Source organism: Ursus americanus, chromosome 11 (assembly GCF_024610735.1).
Source record: "Ursus americanus isolate L20-20 chromosome 11, mUrsAme1.1.p, whole genome shotgun sequence".
NCBI lineage: Eukaryota > Metazoa > Chordata > Mammalia > Carnivora > Ursidae > Ursus > Ursus americanus.
The window spans coordinates 60,381,804-60,409,663 of NC_142137.1; the positions used below are offsets into that span (position 1 = coordinate 60,381,804).

The following is a 27,860-nucleotide window of genomic DNA, read 5'->3' on the forward strand; positions in this document are numbered from 1 at the left end:
TGAGAGCAAAGATGAACCCATGCATCTTTCTTGCTCCACTACAAATTAGACTAAAATCTGGCACCACCAGAAATGACTCTGTCCCAGCCAAATGTTTTCTCACCTGTCTCTCCTTATTAGGTAAGCTTCATTTGTCCTGGTACGGTGCCTTTGATGTATCTCCCCGTCCATTCAGCAAGTTGGGTGGTAATAAATTAATTCTTGCTGTATACAGGTGGGGCAACTGAAGAACACCCGTGTCAGCAGTGGGTGGGTCCCTTTTCTCCCTTGGTCTCTATTGCTAGGGGACCTGGTGTAACAGCAGTCCGGCTGGTCTTAAGGATTAACTTGCTTCAAGGTAACACACTGCTTGCTTGCTGACTGAAGGCTTTTGATGTGTAACAGAATTAATTTACTTTCTTTGAGATTTGCAGACCACTGGCCTTGGGGAACGAAGGAGCAGAATGTCCCCAGGCTAGAGGCCAGCAAGTCTTTTCAAAGCCCCCTTAGCTTTCTGATTAGCCCAGCAAATCTGTTTGCAAAATGTTTTTCTTTTTTAAGGTCACACAAATGACTTTAGCGACCCTCCTTTGTGCATTCGTAGACCTTGCCCTCCTTTGCAAAAGAACAGAGGACTCTTACACAACCCCTGGGTACCAAGGAACCAGACCTTCTTGCATAATGCCCCCTCCAACCCCTCCCCTGGCACCAAGAAACTAGAACTTCTCGCACAACCTCGGAGCACCAAGGTAACTCTGTAGCTGATGTCATCGGTCTGCAGGTAATCAAGAAATGTCAGAAATCACTGCACTCCCTTAACTGTTTAAGCCCCTTTGAGTCCCCGGGCCAGGCAGAAACCTCGGAGCTGGTCTTTGGAGAAGAGTCTGCCTTCTCCCCAGGTGGCTGGGCTCCTCTATAAAGCTCATATTCGTTCCCAATCAAAACTCGTCTCTTGAGTGTTGGCCTTTTGAGCCACGGGCCGCCGAATGTGCGTTTCGGTAACAGCGGGACAAGTCGTTCCACCGCTACAAGTCAGTTTGCTCATCCAGATACGAGGTGAGGCCTCATTCGGCTCTGAACGTCTTTGATCCTATGTATGAAACAAAGAGTTTGTTTTTGTTTTTGTTTTCTTTTGTTTTTGGAGGGCAGCAAAGCAAAGTTTATTGAGTGATAGTAAAGTGATAGTACAAAGCTCGCTGAGAGGGAGGGGCCCCCGGAGGGTTGTCCTAAAGCAAAGTTTTATACCAGAGCTTTTCTGAAGATGATTTATGAAACTATTATCCAATGAGTGATTTTTTTCCCCACCTCTCCCAAAGGTCATTGTTTATTCTTAAAGTCTGGGTTTTGAAACGATCAAATATTGTTGAAAATTGTGGTTTTAAAAACGCACTTGAGTAGCAATTGTGGACCCTTTGTTTTCTGCCTATTTCCTTTCTGATGTGCAGCTGCCAGATTCCTTGATTCCAATAGACAAACCAGGAGAAAGTGCGAGTATGACGTTGCATCTTGGAATTCAGAGTGTGGACAGGTATACAAATTATTATTTTTTAAGCTAAAAGTTGGGCTTCTGAGAAAAAGGTGGCCCGAGGTATCATAAAAGGGAGGGGAAAGGTGGGAAGGGAGTTAATGTTTATGGAACACCAGCAACCTATCCAGCCGCAGAGTGGGAAGAGTGGAGACTGCAAGAACAGGATTCTCTCTTCCTGTTCTCTGGCAGCGAGGTGGCAGGCTTGTGGCCCGAGCCAGCTGACTAATACTTCTGCCTGGGATTCCTACTTGGAAGGAGAGGCCCCTGAGTGCAGGGAGAGTCCGGGATTACTCACGGCAGCAGCGTGGGGTGAGTGCCCAGTGGGGCAAGTGTGTGGCTTCCTAAGCAGGACGTTCTGTGGGGGAGCCCGGCTGGGCCTGGTGCAGTCTGGTCTCTGCCGTCGGCTAAGCCTGGATTTGCAGCCCTCCCGTCGGTCCTGAGGGACTCCCGTTCAACAGGCTCTTTCTGCTGAGATGGTTTCAGTTGTGTGCAGCTGGAAAGCCTACTGATGTAGCCAGGAGGAAGTAGCATCAGAACGCAAATAATGTAAACCATTATGTATTCTTCTATACCCAAAAAAGTGATTGGAGTCTGCGGGACTGCCAAACCCTGTCTAGTTTGTGCCTTTGTGAGAAAAAGGATTTCCAAGTACATCAGTGATCAGGGAGATCAGTAGTGATTGCACACCCACAGATTCATTCACACACATGCACACACACACACGTTCAAACTGATTGGCAAGTTTTCATGAACGAAAGTGACTAAGCTTCCCCTTGCTGGCATTTCCAAGGGGAGAGCGCAGACATAACATTTCCTGAGTGGTTTTAAGTGCAAGGGGCCCTGGGTAGGCCACAGACGTGGGGGAATTGGTTAAGAACAGATTTGAGAGTCAGGTCTGATTTGATTTCTAGGTCTGTTACTTAATACACCTTTCTTTCTTTTCTTTTCTTTTCTTTTCTTTTCTTTTTTTTTTTTTTAGAGATTTTATTTATTTATTTGACAGAGAGGGAGAGGCAGCGAGAGAGGGAACACAAGTAGGGGGAGTGGGAGAGGGAGAAGCAGGTTTCCTGCTGAGCAGGGAGCCCGAATCGGGGCTCAGTTCCAGAACGCTGGGATCATGATCTGAGCCGAAGGCAGACACTAAATGACTGAGCCACCCACGGGCCCCACTTAATATACCTTGCTGACCTTGGACAGATTATTTATCTTCTTTGAACCTCTGTTTCCTTATTTGTAGAATGGAGATAATTGCTATTTCAGGGAGAGTCCCTTGGGACACATAAAGCACCTCACACAGTGCTTGGCACATGGCAAGAGCTTAGTACATGGGGGTTATTCTTTTTATCTAAATGTATTGCCTCGTTTAGTTCTTACGGCATTGCTGGTGGGGGGGTAATCCTTTCTTGAATAAGTCTAGGAATCTCACTTGCTGACATATCCTTCCACCACCTTCTAGAAGGGGAATGTGGGCGTGGTTGAAAAGCAGGTGAGATGAGGAGGAAGACAAACAGATCCTTATAAAAGTTCTGTTTGAGCCTAAAAGGAAAGTTGGGTTATCTTTCTTCAGGTTCCTTATTGAACTGCTTGTTCACAGCTGATTTGACCCGCTCATTACACCTGCCGAGACAAATTTAGATTTCAAAGAGGCTGTTGGAAACCAAGGGCCCTCCGCATTTTATGAGAAACCATGATACAATTCCCCTGAATTGCATTACCCATGTTATCCCTGGCTTCCCAGTGTTCGGGTGCCTGACACACTCGGGCGAGGGCCCCAGCTCCTAGCATCCCCACTGTCGGAGGCCGCTTATCCCACGTTGTGGGAGCCACAGGCCGGTTTTGAGCAGTACCAATCTAGGAGCAGAGACCACTTCACCAGCAAAGGGACGATGGATTTGGAAGACAGAACTGAGTCCACTTGGAAAATAAGTCAAGACATATTCACTAGCGACTATGTGGTAGTCATTCAGGTTGTATTCTATTACACAAGGTAACCTACGCAAAAAGTCCTTGTCAGTATGCTTAGCAAATAACAGGCATTACGGGCATGTGAACTCCCCTTCTCCCTTTCTTCTGCAAACTTTTTTTGTGGCTTGTCAAAAAATTTCATCTGAATTAGCTTATATAATTCTCATAATAATTTTTAAGAGATGTGTGTTACTTTTAGTTTCTGTGTCATAGAGGTGGAAATTTGGAATTTGGAAGGATTTTTCCAGGGTTGTGCTGTCTGGAAAAGGGGCTCAAACCCAGATCTCCTTCTCCCCCCGTCTTGTTTTCATTCATTCCCCATCTGTGGATCATCTTCCATGGGACTGGAGCGGGGGCGGGCACCAGCCATGGTCCCTGCCTGCAAAGAACTCCTGCTGGGGAGGGAAAGTCTTTCCTTTTTGCCGTCCTGTCCAAGACAGCACCATTTTTTTTTCCTGGCCCTAATTAATGATCCATTCATATCCCAAGACCCACGGATGAATAGCTATATTCAGGTTTCCAATTTACAGTAATTTTCTTTGGAAGTCAACCAGTTTTGGGGCTCCATTTCAATCTGCCCACACATTTCATAGTTAAACTGTCAAAAGTGATGTGGAATGTGGAAATATTTTTTACAAGGCCCCAAAGAGGGGCATTTCAGGAGGCCGTGACAACCCAACTCTCTTCAGTCGGGGAAACAGGGATGCCCAGAGTTAATGCATACCCAACTGTTGTGTTTTTTGTTTTATGTTAAGTCTGTTTTATTTTTTATTTTTCTTATAAGACAAAGCTGGGTTTATTGCTTACCCTGGAAGGGAGACAGCTACTCCAACCATGGCTTGCTAGCATCTCGGAGGGGCGAGTGTAAAGTTAGGTTATTTTTTGAGATTCTGAGGTCTAGTTTAATGCAAGGCTTTTTTTTTTTTTAAGATTTTATTTATTTATTTGACAGAGAGAGATAGCGAGAGAGGGAACACAAGCAGGGGGAGTGGGAGAGGAAGAAGCAGGCTCCCAGCGGAGAAGCCTGATGTGGGGCTCGATCCCAGATCTCTGGGATCACGCCCTGAGCCCAAGGCAGACGCTTAACGACTGCGCCACCCAGGCGCCCCTAATGCAAGGCTTTTAACGTGGTGCTCAATTACAGTTGTGTTATTTATTGTTTTTTTTGTTTTTTTTTTTTTTAACTTGAGAATTAGCTCCTTGAGCAGAAAAGGCTGAGAAAATTCTTTAAAGGTTTGGGGCTATTGTCCAGGACAGGTCTCACTCATCACACCGTGAGATAATTAGTCCCAAGAAGTCCAGCTGTGGAACGTAGCTGGTGGCCTGTATATAAGCATGTGTGGCCATTTTGATTAAAAAAAAAGTATTTATTTATTGGGGTGACTGGGTGGCTCAGTGGGGTCCTGGGATCGCGCTCCACCTGGGCCCCCCACTGGGCCCATGCCTCCACGGACTCAGGCTTGCCCGCGTTCCCCACCCCCACCTCTGGCAGCCTCAGCCTCTCAGCCTGCCTAGCCTGGCCTTGGCCTTGCTTCCAGCTCCATGCTCGGTGGGGAGGCTGCTCTTCCTCTCCCTCTGCACCCCCCCAAATAAATAAATAAAATCTTAAAAATTTGTTTATTTGAGAGAGAGCAAGGAAGTAAGAGAGAGTGTGGGTGTGCGTGCAAGTGCAGGGGAGGGGCAGAAGGGGAGGGAGAGAGAGCCTTAAGCAGACTCTGTGCTGAGTGCGGAGCCCACTGCGGGGCTGGGTGCCAGGATCCTAAGATCCTAAGATCAAGATCTGAGCCGAAACCGAGAGTTGGACGCTTAACCAACAGCCACCCAGGCGCCCCTGATTTTTCTTAATTCACTGCTACTTTCCAGTTTAGTCTAAGGACAAATCCTCCTTTTCTTTCCACCCCCACCCCAAAGCTGGAAGTTCCAGGGAACATCACATACATGACAAAATCATAACCATAGCGATCATGACAATACTAACAGCCAACATTTGGTTAGCCCGGACTTTGTGCAGGCAACTGGGCTAAGCCTTGTACCTGGATTCCTGGCCTTAAAATCCCATGACAGTTCTGTCGGGTGGGAACGGTTTTGTGCTTACTTATAAACTGGGATAATGAAGCTTCCTGAGGTTTAATAACTGGTGCGAGGCACAAAGTAGGGCTGGAGCCGGACTCAAGCCAGGGCTCTGTGAGCTCTTAACTATGGTGCTACAGAAACTCTCTCCTCTTTTCGAATTTCCTATTCCTTACCACGAATGTCTCTACAGCCATGTCCACGTGTTTGCTCACAAGGGAGACGACTGACTCCCTGGATACAGAGCTCCTCTGTTCTTTCAGCCTGGTGGGAAGTTGAACATTGAGTTCACGTTTGAGTGATTAGGGTAAATCCTCCCCTTCTTGGGGGCAGAGTCTCCCCTCTTTTGCGCCGTTCTGCCTGATTCCCCGGAAGCCATCCAGGCCGAGACAGCTTCCTCAGTGACTGCCAGCCCACCCACTGGGCCCTCTGCCAGGGTGAATCCGTCACCTTTCGACTCCTGGTTTCCTAAAGGGGTTTCTGTTGGAATAGTCCCAACTGCTTTGACGTGTGTTACGACAAATCAGTGTTGGAGAAGACACCGTGTTGGGCTGGCTGGATATTCAAAGAGGTAAGACAAAACTGTCAACATAAAAGGTAGCTACTGAGAAGTGGGAGGACGGCACAACTGGTTCATTTACCTCCTTGGCTTTGGGCAGACATCTCTAATGGATCCAGAGACATGAAATTCTACCAGATTCAAAAGCTTCCTGGTGGGGCACTGGTTAAGCATCTGACTCTTGATTTCCGCTCAGGTCATGATCTCAGGGTTGTGAGATCGAGCCCTGCATCAGGCTCTGTGCTGGGTGTGCAGCCTGCTTAAGATTCTCTCTTTCCCTCTGCCCCTCCCCTGCATTCATGGAGAAGGAGATCCCAGTCTTCCCTGGTGTGTAACAGTTGAGTGATTATTTCTAGTAGCAACTCAAATTCCCCCCCGCTCCTCCCCCATTCAAGCTCAACCGTGAATTCATTTCTCATTATTTTTACTTAAGTAGAAATGGACAAAGGATTGCCCGCTTGGCACAGGGGGTGACAGCTGTTCTACTTTATTGTCTTAGGAACAGGGGCTGTGGGGGAAGCAAAGGCTTCTGGGCCTTCATGGGAGAGAGGGGGGTGAGGGGAGAGGTGATCCCCAAGCCCAAGCTCAGAAGTGGAGCGCCATGCCCCAGAGACCAGGAACCACGGCCATAAGAGCTCTGGAATCTCTGTGGATGTTCTGCTTAGTGTTTGCTTAGTTAGTTTTCTCACTGTGAAAATACTTTATAAGAAAGGCTGTCCATCTATGCTTGCTTCCTGGGCAGCAAAAAAGATGAGGAGAAGGAGGTGGCAAGGTGATGGTTGAATCTTAGGAACCTGGGGGAGAACAGCGCCGAGGGCAGGTGAGGAGGGCCGCTCTGTCCAGGGAGGAGACAGCCTGAGTCTTGGCCACGTGAACTAATGAACAGCAGCATGCGGAGTGATTTGGGGTCTCAGAAAGGACCCTGACATTCAGTGGTGGAAAGACCAGATGAGAGTTGGTATGAATCCCAGGGTGTTCTCCAACACACTTGTCAACTCTTAGTAAAGTTCACAGCATCTTGACATACCCCTAGTAAAATCCCACCACTCCTGAACTGTGGCTTTTAAAAATCTGTTCTTGTCAAAGATTGTTATCTTTTTTTTTTTTTTAAAGATTTTGTTTATTCATTCGACAGAGAGAGAGAGACAGCCAGCGAGAGAGGGAACACAAGCAGGGGGAGTGGGAGAGGAAGAAGCAGGCTCATAGGGGAAGAGCCTGATGTGGGGCCCGATCCCACAACGCCGGGATCACGCCCCGAGCCGAAGGCAGATGCCCAACCGCTGTGCCACCCAGGCGCCCCATCAAAGATTGTTATCTTATAGGGAACTAAGGTGGAGAGAAGAAGGAAACATTTCTTGGAACAGGTGGACTTTAAAGGTGGAGCTTTGGGAACAGAGGCTGTTTTAGTTTAGAAGGAAGAGAATCACATATAAATAAGCTGAACAAACGAAGAAAGGAAGAAACAGTGAAGAGAGAACTGGATACGTTATTCCGTGTCACGTGTCTTGTCGTGCGCAATGACTTTGCAGTCTTCCATTTATTCAATAGGTATTTCTTAAATACTCCAGCATGCCTAGGAGCTGCACTATTTGCTCTGGAGGAGACGCCTAGGAATCAGACTGGGAGAAGCCAGGTCCTCTAGGGGAGCTGAATTACCTGACAGAGGCAGGTGGTGACAAGCGGGAGATGGAGGTCCAGAGCCGGTGCATGGGACTCGGAGAAGGCAGGGTCCCCATCCTGGCTGGGACAGTAGGGGAAGGGCTTGGGGGGAAGGAAGCCTGAGGACTGGGCCTTGAAGCATGGCAGGTGGGGTTTGGTCATGTCAACCTGGTGGGACGTCGTTGGTGGGGAGAACAGCAAGGACTAAGGCACAGCATGAGACAGGGCAGGGCTTGGTGAGAAGAGAAAGCCTGGCCCAAAGGAGGCCTGATGTGGACTGGGAGAAGATTATGCTGGAATAAAGTTCTGAGCCAAGTTTGGAGGTTTTGGAATTCCTTTTTGGTCCATGAGGAGACACAGGGAGCCCTGGGCCTGTTCATAGATGGCTGAAAGAAGTGGTGTGCAGACTGTGGGTAGCGTTCTGGGGTTAGTGTGACTGCACAAGCCCTCCTCCCCCTGTTATCCAAGTAATCATCAGTGCGACCAGGAGCCACTGGGCTGCTGCGGGCTGCAGGGGCCACTGCCGATAAGAGAACTCCGAGGGAGAGAGAAGTTACAAAAGTCAGGGCCCTTGGGAGGCAACTCAGTGTGATGCTGTGTGATGGATTCTTCTGACCCCATCACTGCTTCTCAGTGTGGTGGTTTGCGCTGAATCCTGGTCTAGTTCGGACTTTACTTGCTTGGTATCTGGAAGATGAACAGCCTCCCCCCCGCCTTTTTTTTTTTTTTTTTAAGATTTTATTTATTTATTTGACAGAGACAGCCAGCGAGAGAGGGAACACAGGCAGGGGGAGTGGGAGAGGAAGAAGCAGGCTCCCAGCAGAGGAGCCTGATGTGGGGCTTGATCCCAGGACTCCGGGATCACGCCCTGAGCCGAAGGCAGATGCTTAACGACTGAGCCACCCAGGTGCCCCGAACAGCCCCCTTTTTATGAAGAGTTTCCATGTGCAGTGTGAGGGAATTGCCTGCTGGTAGGGCATACACTCTAAACACACACACACCATCGCTGTTCTTGGGATGGCAGCTCTGCCTTCCCCGTCCCACTGACCTTCCGCAATGGAATTCTGAAGAACTACATGAAGTGATTCTGAGCCAATTTGTGGAAAAATACAATCCCAGATAACCATTACCAAATCATTTGTGTTCCTAAGTGTTGGGTTTTTCCCACAGGGTGAGCAATCCCGTAGTACAATGAAGTGTTACCTAGAAGCTGAATATTTGCGTAGTCACAGGGCAGGCCAGCATGCCATCATCAATACTCATTTTGAGGAGGGGTGGATAACACACGTATTTAAAACTGTGGTCAATCAGACTGGGTCCCAGGTTGATGGCCCTGGCTGAGCTCCCGGTGGGCAACCGGGCAACCGGCCCCAACTAGTCATGTGATAAGATATGGTTTTAAAAAGTGTTGTTACTTAGAATTCTTCATAGAAATTCCCGGAAGTCGGGTGGCATCCAGCCAGCATTGATGCAACATAAAGAAAAGATACAGTTCATGATCTTTTGATAACTCTTCAGCTATTTAGAATTGATCTTTTATGAGCCCACCCCATGGAAGGGAGCCTGTCTCTCATTATCCCCTAATCTCATTTTCCTTTCATTATCTACATTAACCTGTTTATTTGCTTGCTTCTTGATTATCTGTCCCTTCACGAGAATGCAAGCCTCCAGTGAGCAGGAACTTTCCACCTGGCTCATTGTTGTGTCCATGCCTGGAACAGTGGGGGACCTACAATTTACTTCCTTCCATTTGTGAGGTTAGGCTTTCTGCATGCCCCTCCTTGGGGTCTGGCCTCCAGATGTGAACACTCTTCATCATCCCCCTCTGTCCTTCATCTTATGTTGAGTCTCATATAACATAGAAGCTGGAAGGAGAACCTGCTTAAATAGGTCCTCGTTAAGAGTTTTGCTCGTAGGTAAAGCCCTTTGACATTGATTTATAATATGGTTACAGAGAAGTCTCAACCTTCAAAGAAGGATTAGTCAATTTACACTGAAATATGTTTCATCTTGTTTTCTAAATTTATTATTCTTCCCAATGACAGGAAAGGGAAAGCGGGTAGGTGATGACATCGCTCTTGAGCCAGAGACCACCAGGAACTCACCTGTGGTTGAACAGGTTGGGTTTGTTTTTCGTTGTGGTGGGAAGGACACACACCATGGGAATATTGAGGCATCTCAGTAAGAGGGTGTGAGAAAGGAATAATAGCATTTGGTCTTGCATTCATTGTTTTTGGGGAGGGTAGCTTTGCTTTGTATTGGATGCTGCCACTAAGTGGGAGCAATTCTGTGGTTGGGTATCTTAATAATTCCCATGAAGAAGGCCACAAGAACAGGAGGCTGGAGCTGTAAGGACCGGTAAGGAAGCAGCAGTTACTGACATTACCTGGGACAGGAAGATGGAGGTCGTTTTTGTTTAAGCAATGTTCTTATTTTTGTCTGTGTTCAGACATGATTATGAGGCGGTCTTGGTTTTGTCTTGGTCCATCCTGGTCACACAAAGGCTTTGTCTGGTGTCGATGTCTGTGAATTTGTTTATGTTCAACAGAAGAACATTGGGGCCCAGCTGTGCATGTCAGGACCACTCCTGGAGGTCAAGAGCTTCTCTCTTTCCTACCAGCAAATCGCAGAGAGCTGAGGGGAGGCCTCTGTCACGATTTAGATGGCCTACGGGAGCCAGGCGAATGATATTGGAGCAACACATGGAAAAGTCGCACCACAAAACTCTCAGTACTAAAGTGTAGGCTCCATTTTTAACACATAAAAATTATTTTATGAAGGTGAAATTTGCATTTAACATTTTAGTCGGTACTGCCTGTATGGGAACACAGAATAATTTTTCTCTAATTTTGTGCAAGTGAACAGGTTTACTTACATGTCGACAAGAGCCTTGCCTTCTTAAGTTCTCTGTTGCTTCCAACTCCATCAATATCTTTGTGATGCATCAAAAGGGATTTCTTCTCTTGGGAGCCAAACAACAGAGATCTAGTAGGTGACAGTTCGTCCATAGGCTGAAGACCTGGAGCTTACCAAACAGGCTTGCGATGGGACACAGTTGCATGCATTTGAGGAAAATTGCTGCCTGTTTAAACTTGGTAGAGGAAGCAGGAATGTCCTAATAGAGGCAGGAGAATTACTGTTTAAAATCAGATTTTGGGGGCACCTGGGTGGCTCAGTCCATTAAGTGACTGCCTTTGGCTCAGGTCACGATCTCAGGGTCCTGGGATGGAGCCCTGTGTTGGGTTCCTTACAGTGGGGAGTCTGCTTCTTCCTCCCTCCCCCTCGTGCTCTCTCTCTCACTCACGCTCTCAAATAAATAAATAAATAAAATCTAAAAAGAAAACAAAAACAAAAACATAACTTCCTCATCCTGTGGGGAAAAATGATTTGTTAAAACAAAATAAACACAAAAACCCAAAACTCAGACTTTGAAGATTTGAATCATCGCAGACCTCCCATTTACCTGCTGTGACCTTGGGCAGGTTACCCAGTCTCTGTGGATCTCAGTTACTTCCATTAAAAAGTGGTGATAAATATACCTAAAAGTTTGTTGAGAGGAGTAAACCAACCATGACAATGGAAAACATACTATCTGCATGTAATATGTGTGTAATCTGTGGTAGTTCAATTTATAGTGTCAACCTTAAACATAAAATAGCCATTTAATTTGGCAGCAAAATGCATTTATTCACGAAAAGCAGAGCAATTTGCAAACCAGGTTAGGTAAAGTATGGTAACCTATAGGCAAGTCCGGAAAACAAGACAGGGACTTGCTTTTATAGAGGAAAGATAGGTGGGAAGGGCTGTTTGGAAGGAAAGTCCATTGGAGGAGAGCAAGAGTTTGGGGTTGTGGTGACTTCTCATTGGCTGAGTTATGGCAGCTCTTATTGGCTGGGTTGTTGCTGGGTCAGGAGAAACTCTTCTTTCCTCCCACTGAGAAATGCAGGCAAGGCTTCTTCCTGCTGGGTTCTGGGCAAGTGGTAGTGCATGAAAGCTTCCCCCTCAGGCTTGCAGACTCCATTTTAAATGAGGTTTCCCTTACTCATTTTCAGAGTTGTTACCAGATAATTGCCACCCACCAATCATTCCTTTAAGTAAGAGTCCAGGGGGAATCAGAGGGAGATGACAACGAGGGTCTTCCTAGGGTCTTCCTTGCATTCTTGGCTGAAGGAGAGATGGCTGATAGTTGTGGAAGGATTGTTTGATTTGGGGTCAGGTGACTGAGGTATAGTCCTGGTTGGTCTTGAGGAATTGTGTCATTTTGAGGAAGCCTTTTCATCTTTCTGAGCCTGAATTTGTTTATTTATATAATCAGAATGAGAATGCCTGGCTCTTTGCACCACACAGAGTTAGGTGAGGATGGAATGAGCCAGTAACAAGCCATGCATAGTTAGGTGAGGGGACCACACGCAAAGCCTGCTGCAAAGGCATGTGGCATTATGAAGCGTGAGATGCTGTTCATGAAACTTAGGAGTTGTCTTTAAAGTGAATTTCTTTAGAGCATATTCCTTCTGTTTTCTAATTTTGGGGGGGGGTATAATATATGAAAGTACACAATTTTGTGTGTTTATTTCCATGCAAGTGCCATCCAGATTAAAATCAATGTTTCCAGCACTTGGAAGGTTTCATCATGCCCCTTCCGAGCCGATACCCTCCCTCCAGAGGTGGCTACTTCTGTCGCCACTGATTTTTGCCCATTTTGTATGTATGTATGTATGTATGTATATATGTATTTATTTATTTTTATTTATTTTTGCCCATTCTGTAACTTCATATAAATAAGATCACACAGTGTGTTCTCATTCATGTCTACTTTGTTTTCATAATGATTATGAGAGTCATCTGGGCTGTGGGACCAGTCATTTGTTTGTTTATTTTTGAAATGATGAGGAGCATTCCTTTGTTTATCACAATTCTTCTGTCTGTACCAACCATTCTAATGTTGACGGACATTTGGGCTATTTCCAGTTTTCAGCTATCATAAGTAAAGCTGTTATGAACTTTCTTATCTTTTAATATTGGCTTCTATTATATAATTTCAGATGTGTCTCCTGGAAGACACTTTGACCTTGACAAGTAAGAGGAAGCATAAAACATTGAAATGAGGGCTTCCACACTTCAAGGACAATGACCATCTCAAATGCCGTCATTCTTGTAAGTAAATCACAACGTCGTAAAGCGAGTCCCTGACATTATTTTTCCCTTGGGCCCACAAGCAGAGTAGTTCCCAGCAGCGTTTTGCATACTGCAGATTGGGAACCACCAGTGTGTCGTAAAGTAAGAAAAAAGAAAAAAATATATATATAGGAAATAGAAAATAAGAGGAAAATTCAAACTCTTTTAGCTTGGTAAGGGCAAGAATCGTTATCTTCAGACTTCTGTTTCAATGATACATGCAAGCATTTTCTGGGTTGTAACTATAAAGAGAAAATGGTCCTGCATCCCAAAGTGACAGAATCTATAACTCCTTTCTGGGAAGGAACTAACATTCCTGATGAAACATTGAAAATTTTCTGAAGTTAATGGGATTAAGACTTGCTCAAGGAAACTGGTTACCTATCCACCCAATGGACTGTCAGTGAGTATCAGTTAAGAATCTAGTGACCTTTATTCAAACATTCCTGTTCTTTTAGTTGTTAGTCTAAGAATAACCATTTTCTTCTTTTTTTTTTTTTAAAGATTTTATTTATTTATTTGACAGAGAGACAGCCAGCGAGAGAGGGAACACAGACAGGGGGAGTGGGAGAGGAAGAAGCAGGCTCCCAGTGGAGAAGCCTGATGCGGGGCTCGATCCCAGAATGCCGGGATCAGGCCCTGAGCCAAAGGCAGATGCTTAACGACTGAGCCACCCAGGCGCCCCCAAGAATAACCATTTTCTTTTTCCATGAAATGTCCTTGCCACAAATAAATCTTTGAATGGCTCACTAGAGGCCTTTGGTTTTTTGAACAGCAAGTCTGTAAAAATAACTCTGAAACGTGTTCATAATTAGACTGATAAAAAGTTTCCTAAACACTATATAAAATATTTTTCTCTCTGTGGGTCAGGATAAAAAAGAAAAAGTCTGGAAGTCACTGATTCCACAGGACAGGATGGTCGCAGACGGGTGGAACAGAACATGTGGGAGTTGGTGGTTTTCCCAGATCTCTGCAGTGGGTTACAGAGGCTCTTGTCCCTAGACAATACCTTTTAGAGAGGAGACCACATGTGAGCTCACCAAGGGACCCCTGAAAACAGGATCTGTGCCAGGACATCACTCTGGCCAAGTCCTGCTTCTGTGAGAGGGCTGAGTAGAAGGCAGAGAAGGAACGGGGCTGACTGCAGAAGGAGAGGAGGCATGGAAGGCTAATGGAGGATTTTACTGGGGAGCGTGATCCCTGGGAAAGAAGGAAGGCTATGTTACTGAGTTGCCTGCAGCAGTGGTCACTGGTCCCTGGATCGTGTGGGACCCAACAAGGAGCCATTTGAAATGTATCTCAAGCTCATCAGCGGAAGAAAGGGAAGGACTGCCCCGCAACTTCTGTGGGTTTGCCCGAAGACGTTAACTCTCCCATCTTCTGGGTTAGAGATTTGTGGGCACCCAGTGGGCTCCTGAGGCATCCTGCTCTGCGTCCACAGAGGGCTGCTGGTTTGGGCGGTAAGAGCCTTGAGGTGTGGGTGGAACTGACTGGAGCCATCAGTGGGTGCCCCAGTGGAGGCCGAAACAGAAGACAGGTGAGGGTGAGGGCGTCCAAAGTGGTAAATAAGAGATGTCCAGACGGGGAAGCAGTAACACCACACAAGGTTATTCCTCGGGACCAGGGTTTGGTCAGCAAGATAGAGACTGAAAATATTTAGACATTGGCTTCAGCCTTGAGTTTTGTTTCTTCCTGGTAGTAATCTTATATAGTAAAGTCTTCTTAACATATCTGCTAAGAGCTAGAAAAAAACACATGTTCCAGTTGAGGATTTACCGACAAACCTCACTTCTGAATGCCATCGCATGGTGGTGTCTCGCAAGGCACATGTTGTCCCCGAGATCCTATCCATAGCCTGGATGTCTGTATGAGTCCCACCTCGAAATTCCATCTCAGCCTCTCTTCTGAGCCGAGGGTTCATTTACTTTATTATCTTTAAGAATCTTCCCACAGGAAGGGCACCTGGGTGGCTCAGTTGGTTAGTCGTCTGACACTTGGTTTCAGCTCAGGTCATGATCTTGGTGTCATGGGATTGAGCCTTATGTTGGGCTCCATGCTCAGTGTGGAGTCGGCTTGGGATCCTCTCACTCCCTCTCCCTCTGCCCAGCCCCACATGCTCTCTCTCTCTCTTTCTCAAATAAATAAATAAATCTTAAAAAAAAAAAGAATCTTCGCATTGGAACTTGCCGTATAACCTATTGGAGACCGAAATCAACACCAACCTCTTGCCCTCTTGCCTTGTCAGTCATATGACTGGAACACACAAGGCCGGAACCCCTTCCCACGGTCAACCAGCTGTGAAGTCCCAAGTCCACCCCTTCCTAGCTGTAAATCTGTCCTCTCTTTTCTCTCCACTGAGGTGGCTTAGTTCAGCCCCTCATCTCCTCTGCCCTGGGTCGCAGCCACAAATGGTCTCCCGACTGTTGCTCTGTTTTTAGTCTCTTCTGCCAATTGTCTGGGAGGATGTCACTCACTGCCCAGAGACCTGGGATGGGGCAGGGTGTGTGTGTGTGTGGTGGTGGTGGGGTGGAACAGGAGAAGTCACGTGGTCTGGTGATCCTCAACCAACAGAAAAGAAGTCTAGGTGAGACCTGAGGTTTTTTTTATAACAATTACCAAAATTGGCTCTTGCTTGTTCATCAAGTCTACTGTTGTTGTTATGTGATTCCCACTCCTTCCTGCCATGGCATATCCACTTGTAACCTTCTGGGAGGTGGGTTCTTGGACACTCAGTACTGCTTTTGGTCCCCCATACGCAAGTGTTTATGACGGGCTGCAGTGTGACTGTGTGTATGCATTCGGTGGTGGTTGGAGGTCTGGCAGCGATATTGGACTACAACACAGAACATTCTTCACAAATACCGCAGGAAAGCACACTCAAAGAACACAGTCACTGTCCAGCAGGGCCTTCCTGGCTCTTAGCCTGGCCTTAATTTCCTGTTTCACTTGCTGAGTAGGGGGAAAAAAAGATGATTTTGGTCAAATTCCCTTAGGAGGGGGGTGGAGACTTCACTGAGTGACTGTTGGAAAGCATTTGACATGTAAAGTATTGCCTAATGTTGCAGTTATATGGATTTCCCAGGGGCCAGCTGTGTTCAGTCTTGAGCGGAGGCATTGAGAGATGTAAAATGTGGAAGATACATTCCCCTCAAAATACAGGGGCAAACTATGTACAGGGACCGAGGACAAGGTCCAAGAACCCAGGGCTGAAATGTAGGGCAGAGATGGAGGCTGTTGGAGGAGATCTTGCAGCATCCTTAAGAGCCAGTCATGGAAAAAGATGCACAAAGGAACCACCCTGGCCTTTAGTGTATTTTGGAATTCTAGCTCACAACATATCCAGTGTATTTGCCTGGTTTTCCTAAAGTAGGATATTTTACCTGACTGAAGTTTCTCTGAAAGTTCATGCGGCACCTTTTCCTGTAATTCTAGTTACCAGCTCTTTTTCTGTGATGCCAAAACATGTGAATGAAGGGAGAGAAATTCAGTCATCTGTCCGTTTTTTGCTTACTTTGCATGATTGAATTTTTTATTTTTTAATTTTTGTTTATTTTATGGAAGAACAGTTGACATAGGGTGTTATATTAGTTTCAGTTGTGACAACGTATAGATTGGACAATTCTATACATTACTCAAGATTGAATTTTAAATTGTTCTTTCAAGTGTAGGCAGCCTGTCGACTGAGGGCAATCTCTGCTAGAGATTCCAGTCCTGGGTTAACGAAAGCCATAAGGAAATGAGCATGGACGTGTTGCCTTCTGTCAGTGTTTACTGTGTGACATGGAGATTAATTTTATTTTAATTAGAATCATCAGTGTGGCCTCAATTTCTTTAATGAATGCCAGGTTAAATCCATTACTTATTTCCCAGCTGTGAATGAGTTCCATTCTTCGCTGACATGGGCATATTCCAGAGGTCAGGTTTTTCTTTCTTTACGTAATAGGAATTGTTCCTTTTGTTGCATGGTTAGGATATTTAGCTTGTGGGTTCTGTCAAAAACTGAACAGAAATCACATTTGTGATCACTGCTTCTTAGGTTGAATGGACTCATTTGATTTAGGGCAAAACTTCCCAACATCTAACAAAAATGATTTATTCTTAAGGCAAACATGAGATGATTGCTTCAGTTAGGTCAAACTCAGCACACCTGTTAGGGGCTGAATTGTGGTCCCCACCCCGAGCATTCATATGTTGAAGGCTCAACCCCTCATTCCTCAGACTATGACTATATTCAGAGAGAACCTTTAGAGAGGTGATCGAGTTACAGCGAAGCTGTAGGGTGAACCTTTAATCCAGCCTGACTGCTGTTCCTATTGGCAGAGGAAATCTGGACACACACACAGACACCAGGGATGGGCACAGAAGAAAGACCAAGTGAGGACACAGCAAGAGGGAGGCCAAGGAGAGAGGTCTCAGGGGAAACAAAGCTACTGGTACCTTGACCTTGGGCTTTGGGCCTCCACAGCTGTGAGAAAACAAATTTCCATTGTTTAAACCATCCAATCTTTGGCATTTTCTTACGGCAGCCCTAGCAGACAAACACAACATCCAAAACCAAGTTTATTATTTCCTTGTTCAAACTCATTCATTCATTCAGAGGCATTTACTGCTTACTGAATATCCATATAATGTACTCTGAAAGCCCTGCGGTTCTGCAGTTAGGTGGGGCCATGCAGTAGTTCTGGTCTGTGACACCAATCTTATCCCCTGTCACAGTCACCAAGGAGGCTACTATTCCAAGATGGTGGGCGTTCCATCTCCCTGGCAGACTGAGTGGAGCAAAACCTCCCACCAACCAGTGTAGGGGATGTCTCCCAGGTGAGAAGTAATTCATTACTGTATTAAGCCTAGGATTTGGTGGCTTTAATTTGTTTCTTCAGCTTAACTGTGTTCATCATGCATGACCAGTAAAATCTTGATCCTCTTTGTTCATCCGGGAATGTAAATTTAACCATGCATTTGGACTCCTCTCACTGCATAATTTCACATCTGATAGGTCATTAGTCCTTTCCATCCTACTTTTGCAACGTTCCATGGATCTGTCCCTACTTTCCATTCACAGAACAAATGATAGTGATGATGGTGATGATGATGATGATGTCCCATTGTTCCAGGCATTGATGTGGTGCCTTACATATGTGAAGTCATTGAATCGCATAACCTATAAGGTAGGTACTATTTTCATTCCCTTTTTCAAGTTTAAGTAACTTGTTCAAGTTCACACAACTGGTAAGTGACAGAGCTGGGATTTGAATCTTGTCAATCTGGTTTCCTTGGCTTTCACATAAATTCATGGCATTAATGTCCTTTCAAGTCCTAATCCCAGTGCACTCTCTCACTCTTTTCTCCCATCAAGGACAACCCTCTACCCCGACTGCTTCCAATCTCTTACTCGATTGACCGTCTAGATTGTTTCTCCAAACCAATCTTGCATTTGCCCACCTCTGTTTCATTGTTCAAGCTCTTCTGACAGAATCACTCTATTCCCCATTCCCTCTCCTCCGTGGTCCTCCCTGTCTACATCCTGTGTATCCTGCAACGCCTCCCTCATTTGCTACCTCTTCTGGGGAGACTTCCTTGGGTCATATTCATTCAACACTCCCCAGATCTTTTGTCTATACTTTCCTTTGGGCACTCATGGTTCACTTATTTGTGTATGTGTTTCTCTCTCTCCCCGAAGTATAAACCCCCTGAGCACTGGGGGCTTTCTTTGTCTTTAGATCTCCTCTATAGGTAATGAGCACCAGTGCATTGCACATAATTGTTGAGTTATAGATGTCAGTTGCAATCAATTGAAACTTTCCTTGAATGCACTGCTACTTAACAGGGTATAATGATGTTACCCCTTCTCACTTGGGCCACCATGGTTTAGAATTCCCAATCACATGGAGTGAAAGTGACTTTGTTAACATCAGAACGTTTTTTCTTCATTCCTCTATCTGCTTTCATTTCTCTGAGTTTGATGCTATCGCTTCTCATCTGTGTTATGTTAGCAAATTTCTCCTTTGGTTTTTATATTAGAACTGAGTTTCAATGGATTTCAATTATTCCTTAGCTTTGATTTATTGATTAAGAACTGTCTTTTATCCTGGTGGTACCTTTCAAGCATGTGGTGATATACGTTCCAGCAAATCGAAAGGAAAGACAAGGGTGGTGTTCCTGCCTTTTCCCATGCAATCACCTTTGAGGAGTCTATGAAGCCTCAGCCCTCTTCTCTCACGGGTGGGCAGGAAGCTGAAAGGAACGTAGAGTTTGGTCACTCCTGCCACAGTGTTTCTGGTTCAGATGCAAGATGGAATTGAAGCTTGAACAAATTTTCTGAAGATTTGAGGTGGTCATTTTCCCTCAAGAATGTGTTTGTGTTAATTGAATTCTTACGTAGGCATGCATTTCTCATGGTATGGCAGCCATCCTCCAAGATGGCCTCCAACAGTCCTTGCATCCTGGTATTTCTGTTTCTTCGCCCACACTGAGTAAGGGAGCAATCTCATGTTGAACAATAAGATACTGCAGGTGTGATCGGGTATAGCTTCCCAGGCTAGATTATAAAAGACATTCTGGTTTCCACCTTGCTATATTAGATCACTGGCTCTGGGAGAAGCCAGGCTCCAGGTTGTGAGGACCTGGAGTAACCCTTTGGAGACGTCCGTGTGGCAATGAATTGAGGCCTGCTGCTAACAGCCAGCGCCACCTTGACAGCGACGTGAGTGAACCCTCTTGGAAGTCGATGCTCCATTCCTAGCCATCCCTTCAGATGATTGCAGCCTCAACTGACATCTGGTCTTTAATTTAGGAAAGCCTGGAGCTCGATCGGCTCAGCCAAGTTGCTCCCCAAATCCTGACCTACACAATCTGGGTGAGATGATACTTATATTTGTTTTAAACCACTATGTGTTGAGTGTTGAGGTAATTAGCTGTGTAGCACTAAATAGCTGATTCACACGGCACGTGCACTTTGATTTTACTGGTTCTTTGTGAATCTATAGTCTTGTGTTTTCAGTTCTAATGATTTTTAGCAATATATAGAATATGACTATTCATATGGTAGAAGTAAAAATCAATGGTATGAGGGAAAAATCACCATGGTTTGGTCAAATGCTCAGCATGGAGAGGTTGCCTCAGTTTCCTGCTTCACTTGTGCCTGGACCCCTGGAACTGCCCTACCTGCTTCACCCCGAGACTCCTTTTGCTCCCTCCCCTGAGCCACCCTCACCCCTTGCCCCCCAGGTGCATTATTACTGCCATCAGGACTCAGAGGCACCCACCAGCCCCAGGTCAACCTGGAGCTCCATGCCTCTTATGTCTACTATCATGCCTGATAGCTCTGCTGGGGATATCATGACTTCAAAGAACCTTGTGGAAGACATTCTTCCTCAATCCCAGGGGAGAAACCATGCTGAGAAGCCCACACAAGGGCAAAACCACCGAAAGCAGTGAAGTCTGCATTTTACTGAGGTGGTGGGTAGCAAGTGGGGAGAACGTGAGTCATTCATAACATCAATAGACCTAATAGTCCAGACACACAGACCAAGAGACCAGACTAGCCCCAGACACACCTGACCCCACACCACTACTCCCTGAATGAGCAGGTGAAACCACCAAAGCTAACTTGCACGAGACAGGCCGTTCATGCTGGAAGTCGGGAGGAGGGGGGTAGGAAGTGGGGGGAAAATGAGTCATTCACAACATCGATAGACCAAACTAATCTCAGACACACAGACCAAACTAACCCCAAACACACACGACCCCATGTGTCTAGCCCCAGACACACGGGACCCCACGTGGGGGGCCTCTTTGACACCACACCCTGAATGAGCAGGGGAACCGCCAAAGCTGACTTGCACGAGACAGGCCGCACATGCTGACGTGGCAGAGTGTCGCCTCGACAAGTACGCCTGGAGACAAACACAGCTAGAATGTGGTTGTGGGCTACTTCCCTCTGGCCTTGAAAACGGTGGCCTGGCCCACTGCCATCTGCTTCCGAAGGGGCCCCTGGCTGACGGGGGACGTCCACATCACCTGCCTGAGACACTGAATCTTTTCCTTTCTCTGCCTTCTTCCTTCTCTTCGCTCTCGCATGCCGGCACCATTATAGAACAGATCTTTGCAATACTCAGCGGTGCATTTGAAGCGCTCGGTGAATTCGCGGACATTCTGCATTGCTTCAGAGGCAAGGACTATGGACAACATCGCACGAAACTCTGTAAGGACTCATTCTACTACTTTAGAAAGATGAAAATTGAAACAAATACTTTAAGGGTATGCATGTTTCTTTTAAAATGTTTGCTAACACAAGCCATCTCGAATTTAAACATTTGCCACGGAGCTATACAATTTAGAGAGAAATGAAAGTTAAAATCTGTACGGCTAATGTAGTCAGTGTTCAAACCGTACTGGGTAATTTAGGCAAGAAAATATACCTCATTTACTTTGAGTGAATCTGCAGAATGCCATAGTTGCCACATTTGCACTTGGCTCTGTATCGCACGGATAGATTTTTGGTAAAGATATCAGTAATTCCAGTATAAGGCTACATACAACACCTGTCACTGCCCACCTCAAATCACTCCGGATGTTAATCTACTGATGCTCACTTAGGATGAGCAGGTCATGCTTGGCTAAGTGTCTATCCACCAGCGGCCTAGGCAGTCTGATAGCTTATCTGAGCCCAAGGGTCTAAAGGGTCCCAGAAGGTTCTAGTCCTTTCAGCCCTCCTCGCAAGCTCAGATCTTCTCTGAGGTTCGTGCTCACCTCCACGCTGCCTGGACATGGCCCTAACCTCTCTGTCCTAACGTCCTAGGCCCCACAGTCTGGGTTAGAAAGCCGCCAGCCTGAGCCTATGGGGCAGAGCCAGCTGTTTGGCCCTCTAGCTCCTGAACCGTCGTCCCCGGGCCCCCTGCTCAGACTGGCTCTCAGTGGCACAGCGCGCTTCTGGGACAGAATGGCGCCAACGGTCTTTTCCTATTCCTGGTGTCAATCAGGGGCCTTACAAAGTTGTCACCCCCCCTTCCACTCCGCCCACACCCCCACAAGAGCTATCGTGTTGTTGAAACTGCCACGGGCACTTCCTGGGAACGTGGAATTAATCAAACAGAAACCCACAGTGAAAGTATGAACAAATTCTAAAGTGTTTGCTCCTTCTGGGGCTGCCGGGGTAGGAGAGCGTTCTGTGCCTCTTACCCTGGGCAAGACACTGGGGGCCTCCAGCTCGCAGCGAGGGACGCAAACTCATAGTCAGGAGTCTCGTTCTCACTTCTTCGTAGGGAACACTGTTCTCCAGGCACACAATCCATCTACGGGGGCCAAAAGCCTTTTATTGTCACCAGTTCTCTGACCCGGCCTGGACACCCGAGGATGGCCTGGGGCAAAGCCCTGAGGTGGGTGGGCTTGTCCTGTTGCTCTCTGTCCCAGGCACACCGGTGCCCTCACGCTCTTGTTCCCGGCACCACCCCTTCTACCACCGGCCCCCCACTTCCCAGGCCAGCAGGCTTCACCCGAGACCAGCTCCCCCTGGGTCTGTTAGGGCCCCGCAGGCTTCACCTTCTCACCTCCTCCTCCAGGCTCCCCTGGCTCATGGGCTGAGCAAAGAGACCACAGCGCCCCATGGCCTCGTCTGCTTCCGGGGGAGCCCCGGACACCCTAAGATGCTGGGTGTGCACGGGGAACACTGTGTGCTTTCTGCAGCCCACTAGCGGCAGGGGGATGACAAGTGCGGCCTGTAGGAGGGGCATGGGTGTGGGTAGGTGACGGGAAGCGTCTCTAAGGTGCTGCGGGTCTTCAATGAGGCGAAGTCAGAGAGCTGGAGCTTCAGGCTCACAGACATCTTCCGTTCTCCTTGCAGTTTTCCTAAACTTTTATTTAAGTTGTCAACATCTTAGAATTAGGAGATTTCACATTAAAAAAATCTGTACTTCTGGATTCTGCTGAAAACCTGAAGACGTGACCATGTGGGGCCCGAACAGATTTCAGTCGATGTGAAGAACACGCCCTGTATTTGGTGTGCAAATGCGCAGACTGCACACCCATCCTCGGCGCCTGAGGGCTGCACGCTGGGGAAGGCCTTGCTGCCAGGCCTGAGGAGCCACCGGGCCCCTGGGGAGCAGGTGCCTGGAGACACTCTGGAGGAAGTCAGAGTCAGGATTCTCGGCTCAGAGCCTGCATGCCTGCAATCCAAAGAAAGTGACAGAAGTAAGCGGTGAACTTGCACCTGACGAGACATAGTTTCACAATGATGCTGATGTCAACACTTCCAACCAACCCAGAAGCTGTATTGCTCAGGAAATTCCTCAGAAGTCACAGAAAATCAGTTCTGGGGAGGCAGGGGTGGAGCTCAGGGCCGGCCTTCGGCCCCTGTGGCCTAAGCAGTCGCACAGCACCCGCGGTTAGAAGGGCCTCAGGTGGGGTCTGCTGGCGTCGTCCTGAAATGATTACTGATCTTTGAACAAGGGCCTACAGTCGCATTTTGCACCATGCACCCTCCCCTGATGATACAGCTGGTCCTGGCAGAGCTCGACCAAAGCGGGACCCCCTCCCTCATCAGGAGGGTATTTCTGAGACTGGATGCTTTAAAGAGATGTGAAGTGTGAAGGATGCCCTGTAGCTCTGGTGTTGAGCCGGGAGTGATTTTGTGTAATACTGTGCTAATCAGAGAAATTAGAGAATCCGGTCAATTGGTGGTAGATTTCCTGGGAGAATGTGGGAACAACTGTGCTCGGCCCCACGTGAATCACTCCGTAGTACAGAATCTAATCCCAGGATCTTGTTTCATCCTCGTAAGACCTCGATGTGACAGCTACTATTCTTGTACCCATTTTACAGAGGCTAAGAAAATTTATTACCTTGCCCAGATCAACCAGCTACTAAGTGACAAAGCCTAGATTCTAATCCAGGTTTCTTTGACTCCAGGGCCTAATATGGATTACTGCCATAGTTAAGGCTTTTGTCAGTTTTTATTTGTCCAGAAAAGCCCTAAAACCAGAACTTTAAAGTAGTAACCAAAACTCTTCCTATAGCCTACACTGTTCAGAATGGAACATCTTTATTGCAAGTGGGAAATAAGCTTTAGGGTTTACTCATAATCTCACAGCTCTATGTGGCAAAGACCATTAGGGGCTCATCAAAACCCATGTTCTCCTTTTCCTCCTGGAGACTTCATGGCTGAACTCTATTTCCCAGCTGTCCTTGCCTTTTGGATTCCTGGACCCAATTCCTTACGTGTGTGTGTGTGTGTGTGTGTGTGTGTGTGTGAGAGAGAGAGAGAGAGAGAGAGAGAGGTTCCCATAGAACACCAAGCAATTCTCTCTCACCAGCAGTGTGTCTGAGTATTCAACTCGAGTCAATTCCTTCTTTTTCTTTTAAAGATTTTATTTATTTATTTGAGAGAGAGAGAGCATGACAGAGAATACAAGCGGGGTTGGGGGGAGGGTAGAGGGAGAAGCAGACTCCCCAGTGAGCAGGGAGCCCAATGTGGGACTTGATCCCAGGACCCTGGGATCATGACCTGAGCAGAAGGCAGATGCTTAACTGACTGAGCCACCCAGGTGCCCTCAACTCAATTCTGACAATACCCAGATATAGTATCAGATCTCACAGGTTAAGGGTTCAGTCTTCAGTCGTATAGAATTGTCCCTCTTCCCTCCGCCACCCCAACCTACAGAGGTCAGTTGCAAATCCGGGTTGTCACCTGTACTTCTGACAGACCAGCTATAAATCAGAGGCTCCCACACCTCCTTGGGTTTGATTTATTTGCTAGACTGGCTCAGGGAACTCAGAGGAACATTTTACTTACTAGATCACCGGTTTATTGGAAAAGGATATACCTCAGGAACAGACAGATGGGAAAAAATCATAGGGCAAGGCATGGGGGGAAGGGTATGGACCTTCCATGCCCTCCCTGGGGCTCCACTCTCCCCAAATCTCCAAATGTTTATCAACCTGGAAGTTCTCCGAACCCTGCCCTTTGGAGTTTTTATGGTGGCTGCATTAGCCAGACATGGCTGATGAAATCATTGGCCATAGGCAATTGATTCAACCTCCAGCCTCTCGCCTCTCCCCAGAGGTCAGGGAGTGAGACCGGAAGTTCCACCCCTGTAATCACAGGGCTGACTCCTCTTGCAACTCGTCCCCATCCCCAGGTGAGATTCCAAAGCCATCTTATTAACGTAACAAAAGATACCTTTATCATGCTCAACACTTAGGACACTGGAAAGGTTTTAGGAGCTGTGAGACAGGAACTGTGGAGGAAACCAAATAAATATGAGAAATATATGTTGGCCTTCTATGTGACCAAATATATATTTCTCATAAATCAAAATTTCATTACCTTGCAATTAGGAGGAGCGCATGTGACGGACTCCTGCCCAACAGAACGTGATGTGATACATTTCCTGGCCTGGTCTCTGGAAACCTACCCCATGGCTGTCTTCCAGGCTTTCCTTTTCTGAAGGCTTGATTTCCACACCTTGAAAACCACAACTGAAGATGACAGAATTTTCATAGCCTGAGTCTCTCTTAAGTGCCTGCATGGAGGGGGGCCGCTATGGAGGAGGGCTGTCGTCCGCCCAGCATTAATATGAGAACACAGCACAGACTTCTAGAGCGGTGGACCCGGTACGTATTTTGAATCTTGGCCATAGCAGTTACCTACTCTAATGAACACACACTGCATGACTGATGTAAAAGAAGGTACATAAGCTAAGTGGCTCGTGGGCCAGATGGGGACAAGTGCCACATAAAATCCATGCATGGTGTTTATTTCCCAGAAAAGAAATGTATTGATTACAGTATTTCTGAATAGTTTTAAGACATCATTTAATGCCAATAAAGGCTCAGCTGACTAGCTCTACCCTAGAAGGTGTCTGGGGGCGGTTCAAGGAGTCCATACATAACCATGATTCACATATTATGGTGGCCACATCAGGTAAAGCATCCCCATTAGCAAAAACCCCTCAAGACCATTCTAATTTCTCATTTGCACTAAAAAAAATTTACTAGAACTTCCAGGAGGTTTGGCAAAAGGAAGTCATCACTTGATCCTGCAGATAGAATCATCACTGTTGAGCCCTTGCCTGTTTACAATTTAATTTCAATCTATCCATTCTAACCATGTCCAGGGGTGGTTATGTCCATGTCCAGGGGAAATGTGACATCTGGAAAGATAGCTGTTTAAGCAAACAAACAGTTCAGCTTTTTAAACAAACTAAATTAATTTTTTTGCAAACACTATCTTTTCTCCTGTAGGAAGACAAGCCACATCTCCAGGTCCTTTCCAATTACACCATGCTTCGCACTCGGTTCATGGCGTGTTACAATGCAAAGGCTCCTCTGAACTTGCCTGATTCAGTGGGGAGAAAGAATTGAGTAAGTGACAGCTTGCTGAGTTTTAATATCAGCTTTATGAAGGACACTGTGGAGTGTCAGAATCTGGGGTTTGCAGGGACAGGAGTGTGTTGTGATCAGGAAGAATTTCCCCTGCAGGGACTCAGTGGTTCTTCTTTGTCTCAGTGCGATGGCCAGACTTGCATGGAATGAGTACTTTGCAAACACTGGCTGGAGGAATGACTCTGATCAGAGGCTGCATAGCATCGGGGGCTACGCTGGCTAGCTGGCTCTTACCAGCGGTGTGATTTGGGCAAGTTACTTGGCCTCTCTGTGTTTCCATGGCCTCATCTACAAAATGATGAGTTGTGAGGATTGAAGAGTTAGTAGATGTAAAAGAAGCAATCCTAAGAGTAGCTGGCATTTAGGAGCTTATATGAGTATTGCTGTTGTTATTACAGTGATAGTATTACCATTCTCTTTGATATTGACTTTTGGAATGTTGACGTGATTCTCAATGTTCCTCTCTCAATAAGCTTGAGTGGAAGAGTATAGTGAGTTACAGCTTATCAAGATGGTATTTTTATGTCCAAATAGCATTTGGTATTTAAATATATGTTTCTTTTAAATTAACATATGTAGTCAGGTATTCATTATTATATCTACCACTCGCCAAATACCATGCTAGGTAGTAGGGGTACGAAGCTAATACAGTAAGCCAGATCATTCTTTGTTTTTCTTCCGAGATTTTATCATCTTAACCCTATTGGTTAGAGACTATGTTTTTCCAGCCTTACAAATTTTATAGAACCACTTTGACTTTGTATCTTATCTATTTAAACTTTTACAAGCTGGTCCTTTCTTGCCGGACCTTTCTGTAACATTCTTTAGTCTACTAAAGAGGTAGTGGGTCTGGTTTCCATTAATTAAGAAATCAGCTGACATGCAGTGTATTTGTATAAGAATGAATGATTCCACCTTTTTTTAAAGATTAGATTTATTTGAAAAAGTTAACTTCTAATTCTAAGTGTGTTATTTTGTATTTGTTTCCTTTTTTCCCTATAAAGTGAAAAATAGAAAACTTTGCAACATGGTAGGATCATGGATGATGGTGGGAGTCGTCGACCGGAAAACGTGGCCTATGAGCCTGGGAAGTGCCACCAGCAGGACGGGCCTGAGCTGTCACTCTCTCTTTGCGGTCCATGGCAGACAATGCTAGCGCCTGATGTCATTCTTCCTTGCAGAGCCTGGACATGGCCTCACAGTCCAGCTCCAAGCCTCGTGCTAAGTGGCCCTATGAAGCAACATGAGTGGCCATTTGAGAAGAAACTTATTTTCCACCTCAGCAGGAGGCCCTAGCTCGCCACCAGGTACACACTTGCTTTTAAAGGCTCTATATTAGTTCCTAGGGCTAGACTAACAAAGTCTTACAAACTGGGTGGCTTACAACCACAGAAATTTATTCTTTTCCAGTTCTGGAGGCTCAAAGTTAAAAAATCAAGTTGTTGGCAGGGCCATGATCTCTGGGCAAAGAGCCTTCCTTGGCTCTTCTAGCTTCTGGTGGTTCCTGGCAGTCCTTGGCATTCCTTGACTCGGCGATGCATCACT

At 46.4% G+C, this 27,860-nt stretch overlaps 1 long non-coding RNA gene across 1 annotated transcript; it reads left to right on the plus strand.

Annotated features, from left to right (window-relative positions):
* Positions 1 to 1,682: 1,682 nt before the first annotated feature.
* LOC123797445 (uncharacterized) lies at positions 1,683 to 27,795 on the plus strand. Its single transcript, XR_015726145.1, has 8 exons — positions 1,683 to 1,816; positions 12,803 to 12,914; positions 17,998 to 18,103; positions 19,729 to 19,791; positions 21,031 to 21,138; positions 25,269 to 25,544; positions 26,175 to 26,294; positions 27,320 to 27,795. It is a non-coding gene; the product is annotated as an uncharacterized LOC123797445 (long non-coding RNA).
* Positions 27,796 to 27,860: the final 65 nt, after the last annotated feature.